The sequence below is a fragment of the Phyllobates terribilis genome, unplaced genomic scaffold, assembly GCF_046119375.1.
Source record: "Phyllobates terribilis strain yellow unplaced genomic scaffold, ASM4611937v1 Scaffold_2__4_contigs__length_985480577, whole genome shotgun sequence".
NCBI classification, from domain to species: domain Eukaryota; kingdom Metazoa; phylum Chordata; class Amphibia; order Anura; family Dendrobatidae; genus Phyllobates; species Phyllobates terribilis.
Window position 1 is genome coordinate 144,726,608 of NW_027362762.1, and position 14,644 is coordinate 144,741,251.

The following is a 14,644-nucleotide window of genomic DNA, read 5'->3' on the forward strand; positions in this document are numbered from 1 at the left end:
CAATGGCAAGCTATGAGCACTGAACGATCTCTAACTGATCATAGTAACTGATCGGCAAAGTTTAGTGCCACCGGTTGGGTAATGTAAACGGACCCCAAGAGTGAACTGAGGTTGTCGTCTCGTAAATGTTATCCAGCCAACAAAATATTTAATGCCACGTTGACTAGGCTTTGTTCATGATTTCATAGTAGTAGATTGACTGAATCACCGTGAATACAGGTTCAGACTACAAAATTGTGACCTCCTGAATGTGTACAGGGCATAGGTAATGGTCACCAGAAGCTGTACTTGAAGAAAGGAAGTAGTGATGAATTTAGACAGATGGATGAGAATATCCTAATCTGAGACCTTCTAATACAGAGGGATTTCATTATTTCTTCCCCTGCTATTAGGCAGGGTATTTGACTAAAGGAAGTTGCAATGTGAATATCACAAAGACATGTGCTACTAATTTAGCACAGCCCAAAATAACCAGGAGAGGGGGAAAGAAGGCAGCCTTAACCCTAACGTAACCCAGCCTCCGCAGCCCCCTTAGGCCGAGAACATCCCTCGGGGCAGCTCTGCAGATGCTTTTTATCTGAGCTTTCAACACACATAGAATTTCCTGTTACATTGCCCTGAGAAGCACATTCCAGCTTCGCCAGGTTAAGAGCCTGGGCTCCTGCAACTTATGTCCCTGGAGAGCAGCGTGCAAAGAAGGATCCCAGATCACCACCTTCCTACATACCACCATGTAGGATTCAGCTACAGTGCATTTGTATTTTCCAAAAATCTTTTTGGTTATCATATATATTTTTTTAATGATTATAATTAATGAGGGCTATAGAATAAATATTTCTATACACATCAATAACCTTCCCGAAACAACGCCATTCAATATTGTTGGAGTACGACTTATGGTCAAATACATTGCCGCCTGGAAATACAACCCTCTAAATCAGTGTTTCCGAAACTCCAGTCCTCACGGCCCCCAACACATCATGTTTTCAGGATTTCCTTAGTATTGCACTGGTGGTGGAAGCATCATCAAGGCATTATCTCACCTGTGTAATACTCAGGAAATCATGAAAACAGGGGCTGTTGGGGGCCGTGAGGACTGGAGTTTGGGAAACACAGCTCTAAATCATACAAGATCACAAATAGTGCCATAGCTCATAAGATAATGGCGACATTGGACAGATTTATCGTAAGAGTCTAAAAAGACTGTCTTTGTTACCCATAGCAACCAATCACAGTGCAGCTTTCATTTTACCATAGCAGTTTATGAAATGAAAGCTGTGGTGTGATTGGTTTTCCTTTTACACAATATTGATAAATAAGGCCCATATATGATAGTGTCGTGGACTGAATGATGCCCGTGTAGCATTACAAAGCTCCAATAAGTAAAGCGTCATGGAAGATGAAGTTTAGCAAAAATTGAAATAATATTCTTTTTATGAGCTATATATGCTATGACATTTTGGCACTGTACATTATTAAGGGCCACTTCATGCTGGTATTGTAGATCCCTCGGTGGTCAAAACAGCTTCTCTTTCCTTGTATTGTGCCCTCCCCATCCACAAACCATCCAACCCCCCTTGGCGAAATAAAACAGACAACTTGAATTTGGATAATGTTGGCCACAGCAGCCTTTATTGTAACATGTACATAACATTTGGAAACAGCTTTGTAAAGTATCGTAAGGTCCTTGAAGCTAAAATATCTGGTGATCCCAAAGCAACCAACCGTAAACGTGATTGCATCTAGCCGTAACCCACAAGCTCGGGAGCACCATAACCCAAAGGGTTCCTTTACAAATAACAGATGCAGCAAGGGAATGTCGGGTCCCAGGGTAAGTCCCACGAAATGACAAGACCAACTAAACAAATTACAATTGAGGGATCCATACCTTGATGAATCCCCCAGACCAATTTAAAACCAACTTAAAAGACTGCGCCAAACACCATTAGCCACCATGGCCCAGCCAGTGCTCAACAGTTCGGAATTAACCCAAAAAATAGGGAAGGAGTTTGGGATCTGAGTGTGGCCTTATAAAGGCTAAATTAACCCTACATTCATCCCCATAAAACAATGCCCCCACCATCCTCCAAACAATTGTTATGAAGGCTTACGCCCATTGTTTGGGACTGGGGCTCCAGCCTTTACTATATGGTTAGTAGATGACACTGATATTTGGGCACTATGTGGAGGTACAAATTATGCAATACATTACGCTGGCCACTATATTGTAGTCAATGCCACTCTTTTGTGGACACTGTATGCCAGCGTTATATGAGCACAATTATGGTGTCATTAGGAACATTTGAAGAAGGCAAAGGGGCCAAAATCTTTTCTTTTTTAGAAAAATTACACTCTTTGGTAGATTTCAGATTGTCAAACGTGACACATTACAAGTGCATATATTGTGGTTTTCAATTAATCAGCCATAGGGTGATCTGTGAAGAAATGACTGCAATTACATTTCCTTTGACAATTAGCAGCTAATCCTCATCTATTTTGCAAGCAGCATCTATCAAGCTCCAGCTTTGTCTTCTGCGATGCTTTTCATCCAGACAGCAATGGATGACAGAGATGGAGTGGTGAGGTTAAAGGAAGGTGTTCATTACACAGTTATCTGATGTGTGGGAGGACAGAGCACACAAAGTGTTCACTTGGAAGAAGGTATAAATAGATTGGAGGAGATGTGAAAAGTTAAGAAAAGCCTATGAGGAATCCAAGAAAGAGAATACAGGCTTCTGAAACCCATCATGGCTGTATGGACAGGCTGGGTGGAAAAAAGCTGCGGGCAAAACTGCACTTTATGACCTGGCATTTCTGAACATACTACATTTTACAGGTGTCATAATACAATTAGCCCATGAATTCCTCTCCATGGAGGACACTAATTACTTAGAGGTCAAATCAACTCTCCAAACCAGCAACACTTCAAACTCTGCCATAAATCATATCTGACTGTACCACAGGAAAATCATAGTATATGACACCAACCAACCCTGCAATGAACAACCAAAATGGTTTCCATTCAGGCTCCCTTGGTGATTGCCATACACATTAGACACCAACTGGGAGGGAAGCTATCATCAGAAAATGACCAATTGTCTAATTTAGGCTTTTGTGCTGTATATATATATATATATATATATATATATATATATATATATTGTAATGCAGCAGCTTGCTAGCATTACTGTAAATGGTCCAGGATGTGTTTACCGGACCATGTATCTTCCCCTTTAACTGACTGGTCACATGACTGTGACATCACACAGGTCCTGTATGCACAGTAAAGCTCTGTACACGTGACTGGGACAGCACACAGGACCTATACACACAGCTGACTGATCACATGACTGTGACATCAGCAAGGTCCTGTCAGTATGTGGCTGTCTGTGCACAGCATATATAAACCCTGCTTAATTTGAGACAGGCGTGTTCGGTGTGAGGCGTGAGGCCTGTTCCCCATGTGTGTGGGATACCGTGATACCGTTTGTGAGAGGCCTAGTGAGGCCGAGAGTGAAGCCTGGCAGCCTGAAAGGCTAAGCCTGGATCCGATGCATGGATGTCAGTGGCCTTTGAGGGAAAGCCGGTTTGTGGAAGAGTCCTGAAAGGCGCAGGCTGGATGTGAGTGGAGACATACCAGTAGCCTTAGACGGAACGACGGCTGGAGACCCCTACCTGGGAAGCCGCAGAGCCACAGTGGTGGCAGAGTAACGGACTGAGACAGCTATACCCGGCAAAGGTAATACCCGGTGCTATATGGACATTGTGATATGAACATTGCTACTTTATTACCTTGCCGTAAGCTGTACCCTGGAGCAAGTGGGCCGGTGTGCCACTTGGCTCATGAATTGTTTATGTGTGTAAACCTGCCGGTGGCGGACTAAGATGAACTGTGTGTGAACAGCGGTTTATGAAGTGCCATAATAAACTGCAACACTGTGTGAAAAACGTAAAGACATTGCACGTGTGCATTGATTGACGCAGCGAAGCGAGTTACCCCCAGTATGATGATGAGCGCTGCCTTACAATATATATATATATATATATATATATATATATGTATATATATATATATATATATATATATATATTTGCACATATTTTTTCATATCGTGATATTAAAAAAAAATTTAATCTTGCAATTTTCACTCTGGCCACTGTTCTTTTAGACTCTAATAGCACATGATCCACCATTCAACATTGTTAACGTCACACAAGATCTGCCATTCAAAATAGCCAGCATTAAAATTATTGTTTTCCACGGTACCTTTATGTAAACAGGACATGTTCTGCAGATAGCAATGACAGCCTATGCACACATGCATTGATCGATTGTATTAGTTATAGTTCGGTGCACATAGAAAACTGCGCGACCTGTCTAAACAGATGATCAAATATCTACCGATCGGCTTGTATATAACCAATCAGAAATCTTTAACGGCTGCGCCCAGCTCATCTGAATGTGCCATTAATTTAAACTGGATGATAATCTAATTTATATGGGGACAACAGACATCTAAAATTATGGTCATACGATTTACACACATAAAATCTGTCTAGTTATGTAACAATATGGAAATGTGGGAATTAAAGCTCTTTCCCACCCAATGTGAAAATGTATGTGTGTGTGTATTTATATGCAGCATGACAGCATATGTTGGTGCTATATTAAGAAAATATCATTTCAAAAGCTCAAGGAAGTTTTAATAGTCGCTTTCTAATTCTTATTTAGTATATCCTGGTAAATCCTGCTCCCCTCCGGCTCGTTACCTTTTTACTCCTGTAAACAATACATTGTCTTTTTTTGTATATTTAAAACATTAAAACAAAAGATACAAGTACATATGTTTATTGAATACAATCCGTTGCTTCGCAAACACTCGTCCTCCGCACAGAGTTATCCGCCAAACAAACATTATGAGGAGCCAGAGGCTGACGGCAGCCATAGAGATCTATAGAGTATAGACAAACGGAGGCCAAGAACAACACTTTATGACCGGGTTTATTGAGAAGTCTCTCCGCTCTATTTGCACATAGAAAAAAAAACATTCATGACATTATGGCTATTCAGTTTAGTCATTATGTATGTTTATATACACATATTATGTAGTTGTTGGCTGAAAGATCGTTAAGACGACAGCTATCTGCCCCGACTCTCCCATACACATACACTGTGTTCTTTATGAGAGAGAGCCCTTCCAGACTCCTCTGACGACAGCATATCTCAAGGAAAACAAAAGCTTCTGCGTTTGGCAATCCAACAGCTCGGGTCAATTTCTCCTTTGACATCATATCTTGGGGGAGAAAAGGGAGACACCGTACACCTTAGATAGTAGCCCGATCCTGTCGATATTGGCGCGTTCGGTCAACTTTAGTGGAGTGTGTACAGAAGCCTTTAAAATGATTCTATAGTTTGGTAGTTACAAATCAAAGAAATCAAAGAAAATATTGAAAGCTGTTGGCCTAACGTATACTCCTCTCAGTTATCTTTCTGGACTCCCCCATACACATGAACGTTTGGCTCTGCTGAATGTTCATGTGTTTTCAATAGGGAGAGGGAAGTAAGCAGCTGGCAGACACCTTGGGCAATGTCTCATCTACCCGGAGAACAAAAGGATCGGAGCGTTTGTCTCGAAAGAGTACAGTGGTGACTAGCCAAAGTTGTCACATTCAGCCAACATTAATCTCATGTGTATTGCGGCATAGTCATCAGGGACATTGCTCTTACATACATGGAGGGGGTCCTGCTGTCCAGACAGTGGCGTAACTACAATAGGTGCAGGAGTTGCAATCGCACCTGGGCCCTGGAGCCCAGGAGGCCCCAAAAGTCCTTTTGACCTATCTGAAAAGACCAATGCTTTTAAAGATTCTGTCCTCATACAGTATCAGGATATCGGCAGCACATCTGCTGTTTACATCAGGAGATGTGATGCCGAGAACAAGTGTGCAAGCATAAAAATCATCGCACCTGACGAACAAGCACTTTGGTTTTTCATTGAGTAATTGCCAGCCTGTTTAGACGAGCCAATAACAATTATGGATTCGAGTAGGATACAGAATTTATCAAATAAATGTTCACATAATTAGCTGGTCTAGTGGACGGGTCACTTCTGGACCACAAGATTGTCACTTATTAAGCTGCATCAATTATTAAGTCTGCAGTGTTAAAATCTGGTGCAATTTGCAGTATTTTACCAGTCCCGCATAACATGTCTACGACACCCACTGCTTATATAGATATGTATACAAAGTCCGATATAATCATTGGGCGGACTCTTACGTTCTCACCACTCTCACTGCTCTGAGACTTTTAGAAAATTTCAGGCTTTACTTGTTGAAACTAGCTATTGTTAAATAACGGACACTCCCTTTAAACCTGTTCTGATAAAAAGGGCAGAAATTTTCTCTGATAGTCATGTATCCCATAACTGGGCCTCCTGTCTATGAAACATAGGCACTTTATGAATCCTAAACACGACCATGTATGTTTTCCAGCCGCGGTGCATGGAGCCGCGTAGCAGAGATGTGCGTGTGCATGTATTATCCTGTATGAGTGTGTCCTTACTTGTGTGAGCTGGGTGTGTATTTTAGGAATGTTATAGCTATGATTGAACCTCTCTGTCACAATAGCTGAAATGCTGAAGCAGGGCTAAACTGAAAAGCTTTTCAACACCTGGGGGAGAGTTTGACCCCCCCCCCAATGCAAACACCCCTCTCCTGATCCTGCCAAATCCAGAACTGACATAACCGGTCCCTCAGGTAAATGCTACTATTAACTCATTCCTGGTAAGAGATAACGCAGTATCCCATGATATACCTAAATGGCTCGGCTGATGAACATGTAATGAGCCTGGACGTTTTGTACCAAATCTGTAGGGATGGAGATTACTTTTACTAAATTTGCAGCATAACAAAAATATAAAATACTAATTATAACTAAAAAAAAAAAATAAAAAAAATATTAAATTACAAAACTGAGTAGATATGACATTCCCGGAGTCTTGAAAAGTTCACTGTGGGATCTATTACAGTAGCCATACTGGTAATCACCCATGTTTCTTAACAGATGATAATTTAGAGATTAATAATTCTTAAAGGGAATCTGTCAGTAAGATCAACCCTCCTAAGCTGTCTATATGGGCATGTAGGTCATAGGAAGCTGAATTATTCCATGACCTGTTCTAAACTATGGGCAGGACAATGATCTGCATGAGAATCTGCCTCCAGCGCTTATTTTAATTAAAGGGGGTATTACCCGTGTGAAACATGTAACTAACACAGAACAGTAGAACTGAGCTTTGTCTCCTTACAAACACATTTTCTGCAGCTCTCACAGCTCTGCTGTGAGATGGAAGCTGAAGGAACCTGCAGATGTGTCAGGTATAATCACACACAGCTCTGCAGTGACAGCAGAGAGAGGGAGAGCGGCCATTACACATCACACTGGTAACTCCTCCTTCGATTTATAATAATCTCCGGGGGCAGATTCTCATGCAAATCAGTGTCTAGCCCATAGCCAGGAACAGCTCATTTACATATACGAAAAAGGTGGATTTCTCTGGAATAACACATTAGATCGCAGATATCAAGGTTTCACATTATTCAGCTTCCTATGACATGTGCGCCCATATAGACAGCTTAGGAGGGTTGATCCTACTGACAGATTTCCTTTAAGGAGTTGGTACAATGGATGAAACTTGTTACTCACAAGATAGGTGATAACCTGCTGATTGCTAGGGGTCCCACCAATGTGGGACCTCCACTGATCCCACTTGAGTTGAGCAATGGCCCTGCCATGCACATGACCAGAACCAAGTACAGCGTTTAGCTATGTCTGGTAGTCACATACACACTGTATGGAGTGGTAGCGCGTCTATATAAATTGGCAGTAGAGATAAGCAATTAGATTCGTGCTGCCCTGGTCTAGTATCCAGGGCAGTCCTCTGTCACAGCCAGACTTCACTCTGACAATTACTAGGTTTTTGAGACCTCATGTGAAGCCTAGCCTAGATCTTGCGCAGCATCCTGATGTCTCAGACTTATGTTATACCACAATATCATAGCTTTGCAAGGCATAGTAAGGCACCCAGGATGCCAGCCCAAAGATGGCAGGCACAGAAGAGACCAGCTACCTTGCAGGACCGGACTGGACACCAACCAAGACAGCACCAATAGTATTGCTCATCTCTAATGGGCAGCATCATCTCAGCTCTTCATCATCAGAGATAAGCAATGAAGAAGGAAGAAACCTTATTTAGTAGCCAGGGACACTTGCTTCATTCATGGGTCATTAATACTAGTCATACCATGAGAGATAGAGACAATGATAAAAGAACAACTCAATCACGACCTACAAATAGCTCAGGAGCATGATGGATATAGAATAGGAGGGGATTGACAATTGAGCTTATCTCTGATGGCTCATCTCAGTATTGCCATTTTCCTCAAGTAAATAGGAGCAAGAAATGAAGATCCTAATCAGCAATTCTCTGTCCAGTTCTTTGTATGTATATAAAGGAGTGAAGAATGGTGGGGGTCCCTTTTGCCTGCTGGGAGATTCAAATGCAGTAAGACTGAGGTGTTTGTGGTGGGGGAAGGGTTGTTGATTTAGAATATGAGCCATTGTCTTATCTTAAAGAGGTGAAAATGACTCTTCTTTCTTGCCATTGTGCACTCAATCTGGGAAGTTTTGCATAGTAATTGCATACCAGAGTCAGTGGGGGAAGGCATGTCATCCATAGAAATGATCTTCAGAAAGTGATACCAGAAACTGATCTGACTTGATAAAAACAAGTTCTTCCATTGGTCAGACAAAAATTCAATATTTATTAGAATACATATTTCCATTGGAATAATAAAGCCAATGCAATATCATGGGAGCAACTAAATGTTTACATTGACCAACATAGGAAATTAGAAGTCGCTATTGGTTAAAGGTCATATTTGTAGCCTTAAAGAGGTACTCCCATCTCCAAGAGCCTATCCCAATATTTATTAGGTGTAGTAATAATAATATTAGCAAATACCTCCAATTAGAAATGCAGTTTAGCTCTCCTGATAAGCTATGTCACTTACTCTATGTGCAGGGCATTGCAGTAGCTTAGGTATCCATGGTTACGACCACTAGCAACTAACTAACTATATGAGTGGTCGTAACCATTGTAATGCAGCGACTTGCTGGCATTACGGTAATGGTCCAGGATGTGTTTTACCTGACCATGTACCTTCCCCCTCAGGTGACTGGTCACATGACTGTGACATAGCACAGGTCCTGCGCGCACAGAATGTCTGTCTGATCACATGACTGTGACATCAGCAAGGTCCTGTCAGTATGTGTGTGTGTGTGTGCACGGGATGCATATATAAACCCTGCTTGATGGGAGACAGGTGTGTTCTGTGAGAGAGGCGTAAGGCCTGTTCCCGTGTGTGTGGGACACCGACCGTGTGAGGCCTAGTGAGGCCGAGTGAAGCCTGGCAGCCTGAAAGGTCGAGCCTGGATCCTGTGTGGATGCTAGTGGCCTTGGAAGGCAGAGGCTTGATGAAGAGTCCTGAAAGGCAAAGCCTGGATCCTGTGTGGATGTCAGTGGCCTTTGAGGGAACGACGGCTAGAGACCCCCACCTGGGAAGCCGCAAAGCCACAGTGGTGGCGGAGTAATGGACTGAGACAGCTAAACCTGGCAAAGGTAATACCCTGTGTTATATGGACATTAATGTGGATATTGATATGTTATTACCTTGCTGAAGGCTGTACCTGGAGCAAGTGGGCCGGTGTGTCACTTGGCTCATGAATATTATATATATGTGTGTCGGCGTGCCACTGAGTTGGACCCGGTCATATGCGGTTTATGAAGTAATAAACTGCTGAGCATTGTTTAAAAACGGAAAGACATTGCACGTGTGCATTGATTGTCGCAGCGAAGCGAGTATCCCCCATTATGATGTCTAGTGCAGCCTTACACCATAGATGGTTAAGCTACTTGCAATGCCCTGTACATGGGGTAAGTGACATAGGTTATCAGAAGAACCATACTAAATTTCTAATTAGAGGTATTTGCTAATATTACTCTGGAACTCTCTACCTCAACATATCAGACTCTCTCCTACCGTGAAAACCTTCAAAAGGAACCTGAAGACCCACCTCTTCCAACAAGCCTACAACCTGCAGTAACCCTCGTTCCACCACACCGCTGCACGACCAGCCTTACCCTCACCTACTGTATCCTCACCCATCCCTTGTAGATTGTGAGCCCTCGAGGGCAGGGTCCTCGCTCCTCCTGTACCAGTCGCCGCCAGGTTTTGTTCAAGATCATTGCAATTGTTTTTGTATGTATACCCCTTTCTTACATGTAAAGCGTCATGGAATGAATGGCGCTATAATAATAATAATTATTATTACACTTACTACTTATTGGGATTGGATCTTGGAGATGGGAAAATCCCTTTAAGTACTTATCACATTGGATATTTTACATACTTTAAAGATATGTAATTTTTAAAAAAAAATATAGCTGTTCTACTGAATCTGGAGTCATTTCATTTTTGTTCCTGTATCTCTCCATTGATGAGACATGACCCCATCTTCAATGTGTATAAGGCTGTGTGCCCAATATGCGTCTTTCAAGCGTTTTTGCAGCGGCAATTCCGCTGCAGAAAAGCTTAAAAAACGCATGGTAGAAGGCCTGCCATGTTTCCCAATGATAATCCGCATGTGCTGTGCACATGCTGCGGAAATTTCCGCTGCGGATTATCATTGCGGAAAAAAACGCAGCACTACCAATTATTTTGCAGAAGCGCTGCTTTACGCCGCCATTGACTTGCATTGGAACGCTTGGATTCCGCATCACTGCATCTGTAGATGCGGAATCCATGCATTTCAATGTGCGGATGGTACCCGGGTGTTGAGGAGAGGAGACTCTCCTCCGGACCCGGGTACCATAGAACCTGTAAGAAAAAGAATAAAATAAAAAATAAATATTATACTTACCTTCTGATGGCCCGCGGTGCGCTTGTCTTCACTTGCCAGCAGATCGCGGTGGACTCAAGGACCTGCCATGATGTCATTTAGTCATGTGACGGCAGGTCCTTCAGTGTAGTGTACCGCGAGCTGCCGGCAAGGGAGGACGGAGCAAAGCAAGACTGCGGGGGCCATCGGAAGGTAAGTATAGATTTATTTTTTTATTTTTTACCATTCTTTAAGGTCACACTATATAAATCCATGCCGGATGCATGGATTTATATAGTGTGACCAAGTTGACAAGCACTTTCCAAGTGATGCTAAAATCACTTGGAAATGGCTTGTCAACCCGCATGTGGAAATGCATGTGAAGAATGCTTCACTTGCGTTTTCCAGCCAGGGACAAGCGTATGTACAATCTGCATGTACAATCTGCATGCGTTTTTTCTGCCAGGGAGATGCAGAAACGCTCAGGAAAAAATCCGGAGCATTTCTGCATCGTGGGCACATAGCCTTAATCTAGTCTTTGTAGCCAATTGGGCGTGGTCCTCAAGAAGACTTCCATAGAGAAGAGATGATGACCATGCCCACTTGGCTAAAAATATTAGATTTATATACAAGGAAGAAGGGGCCATATCTCAGGAACGGAGAAGCACAGGAACAAAAGAAAAACATCACCAGATTTGGGAGAAAAGCAGCATTTATACCAGGTAAAAAAAATACATATTTATAACATTTACTGATTCATCTACTGATTTATCAATCAGTCTCTCCAGTGTGTATTCAACAGAGACATAAACTTTCTGCAATGATCATGATGAACAGGTGTTGTAATAGATCTTCCATACATCAAAGGTACCTGGGGGGGCACATACCTCAGCCGTCTGTTCTCAGAGACAGCTAGTATGAATTTCTCAAGTTTTCCATTAGTTATGAAGATAATAAATCACTGCCGACATGATGATCCAGATGACAGATAAGTACATATCTGGAGTACATGCTTACTTAGCTTTGATTAGTCAAGATGTTAGTACATACTTTGGAGATTTAGCTAAATGCTATCTGATTAGACACAATTTGTTATAAAGGCAGGAAGTCAGAATATAATGCCATACGGTAGGTAACAGTGATACCAAAATGGAAGATGAGGGTATATCATATGTACTAAACCACAAAACTCTTCATTATGACTCTTTTATAGTAATATACATATTTGTAGATAAACTTCACAGGACCGCCCCCACCATACTCGGAAATTCACACAGAACTGGAGTTGTGCAGGGTCTTCATCTAGTCGCCTCCCAAGTTGTATTTAGCTAGGTTCTGGAAAGTAAAATCTCTGTTTCTGTCTGGCTTCGAATCCACAGACATTAGACATTCGTTGCTAGACTTCGCCAATTATTTTTGGATTTGGTCGACAGTTTACAGATTACAGTTTTCCTTAAAAACTTGTGATAAATGTACGATTAGCTGGCTGGATTTCTCCATACTGTCTTTTTGCAATAACCAGTTCCTACTGCAACTTCTAACATAATATACGGACCACCACTGCAGCATCGGGAGTAATCTGATGAACTATCATTTTTATCGTCATCTGAAAAAAGACATACCGAAGACTGTTTTTGACTACGAGCCAGAAATTTCATTCGGGATCAATAAAGTGTATCATATCGTAAAGGGAACTTGTTATGTTGAAAATATCTTAAGATCTGCAGGCAGGATGTTGTAGAGCAGGGTATGTTGATAAGAATGATAATACATTTTTGATGGAAAAGTTTCAGAATAACTTGAATTTTCGTCTTTTAAATCTAGGTATTTGGTATTTGTATGCATATGAGTCAAGTCCTATTCAGTAATTGACAGTCTTCCCTGATGACTGTGTATGCAGACAGCTGTCAATCACTGTGTAGGATTGCCCACTAGACTATGCATACAAACATCAGAGTTGTCATAGTTTTTAAGATTGAAAGTAGACAAAAGTCTATCGAGTTCAACCATATAACCTAACATGTTGGTTCAGAGAAAGGCAAAAAACCCACAAGGCAGATGTTAATTGTCCCATATTAGAGGAAAAAAATTCTTCCCAACTTCAATCAATATGGCAATGAGACTAGTTCCCTGGATCAACATCTCATCACAAAATCTAGTACTCATAGCCTGTAATATTATTTTTTTTTAAGAAAGTCATTCAGGCCATCCTTGAACTTTTTTTAGTGAGTCAACCATTACAACATCATGTGGCAGAGAGTTCCATAATCTCACTACTCTTACAGTAAAGAATCTACATCTGTGATGATGATTAAACCTTCTTTCCCCTAGATGCAGAGGATGCCATATTGTCATTACTCCAGGCCTAAGTGTAAAAAAAATCATTAGAAAGATCTCTGTACTGTTCCTTCATATCTTTGTACATTGCAATAAGATCACCCCTAAAGGCCTCCATACATATTAGATGGCCAACAGCTATTTGAGCTGATTGTCCCATTCACAGGAGCGCTAACTTGGCCAAGCTGCAGGCTGACACATCGGCTGGTGGCTTCTCTCCAGAACAGCGAGATTGGTAGTCAGAAATCGGGCATGCCCAATTGACATCTCTCCCTACCATCTGTTGGCAGGCACATCCATACACATTATATTTTTCACCAAACAAGTGAATATTGGCGAGTTCGGCCCACATTAGTCTAATGTGTATGAGGCCTTTAAGGCTTTGTTATTCCAAGTTGACTAAACCCAAGTTTGATAACCTGTATTGGTACTGCAATTCACCCATTCCTTTAATAAGTTTGGTAGCTCATCTCTGCACTTGATCTAGTTCAGCTATGTCCTTCTTATACACTGGAGTCAAGAAATGGACACTGTATTCTAAGTGTAGCCACATGAATGACTTGTATATAGGCAAAACTATGCTCTTGCCATGAGCATCTATGTCTCTGTAATATTAAATTATCTTCCTCTGTGTTGATTACTTTGCAGAGTTTAATATCACATGCAGATACTGAAATTGTACCCTGTATACCCTCTATAAAGTCATTAATAAATTTGTTAAAAAGAATAGGGCCCAATACTGACTCCTATTGTACCTCTGTCAACTTTGACCCAATCAGCATTTGGGAGAATACAGAGATATTGTTTTGTGCCAAATGAGTGTTTTGTATGTGCCAGCTGTCTAAAGGCTCCCTTAAGGCCTTTATGTGTTCCATTAATAATTACCCTCTGTTTCTTATCAATGAGAGAGTTGGTAATACAATTACATATATTTTATCCTAGTCCCATTGCTCTCGTTTTATGTACCAACAATTTATGTGATACTGTATTAAACACATTTGAATTCTCTAGATAGAGGACGTCCACGGCCTTACACTGGTCAAGTCTGGAACTTACATTCTCATAGAAGCTGATCAGATTAGTTTGACAAGACCGATCCCTCATAAACCCATACTGGTGTTGGTTCATGAAGTTATTTTATTGAAATGCTCCAGGATAGGATCTCTTAGAAAACTCTCACAAATTTTGACCACAGTAGAGGTCGAACTTACTGGCCTATAATTTCCAGGCTCAGTTTTTGTGCCATTTTTTAAAATTTGCACCACATTTGCTATGCGCCAGTCTTGTGGTACAGACCTTGCTATTAATGAATCCTTGAATATTATAAATAGTGGTCTGTCTATCACTGCACTTAAAAAAGTTGCC

The 14,644-nt window shown here is 41.5% G+C and overlaps 1 protein-coding gene across 4 annotated transcripts in view; it reads right to left on the reverse strand.

Annotated features, from left to right (window-relative positions):
* The window catches only part of RARG (retinoic acid receptor gamma), a 216,394-nt gene that overhangs the window by 22,867 nt on the left and 178,883 nt on the right, over window positions 1-14,644 (reverse strand). The window lies entirely within an intron of this gene.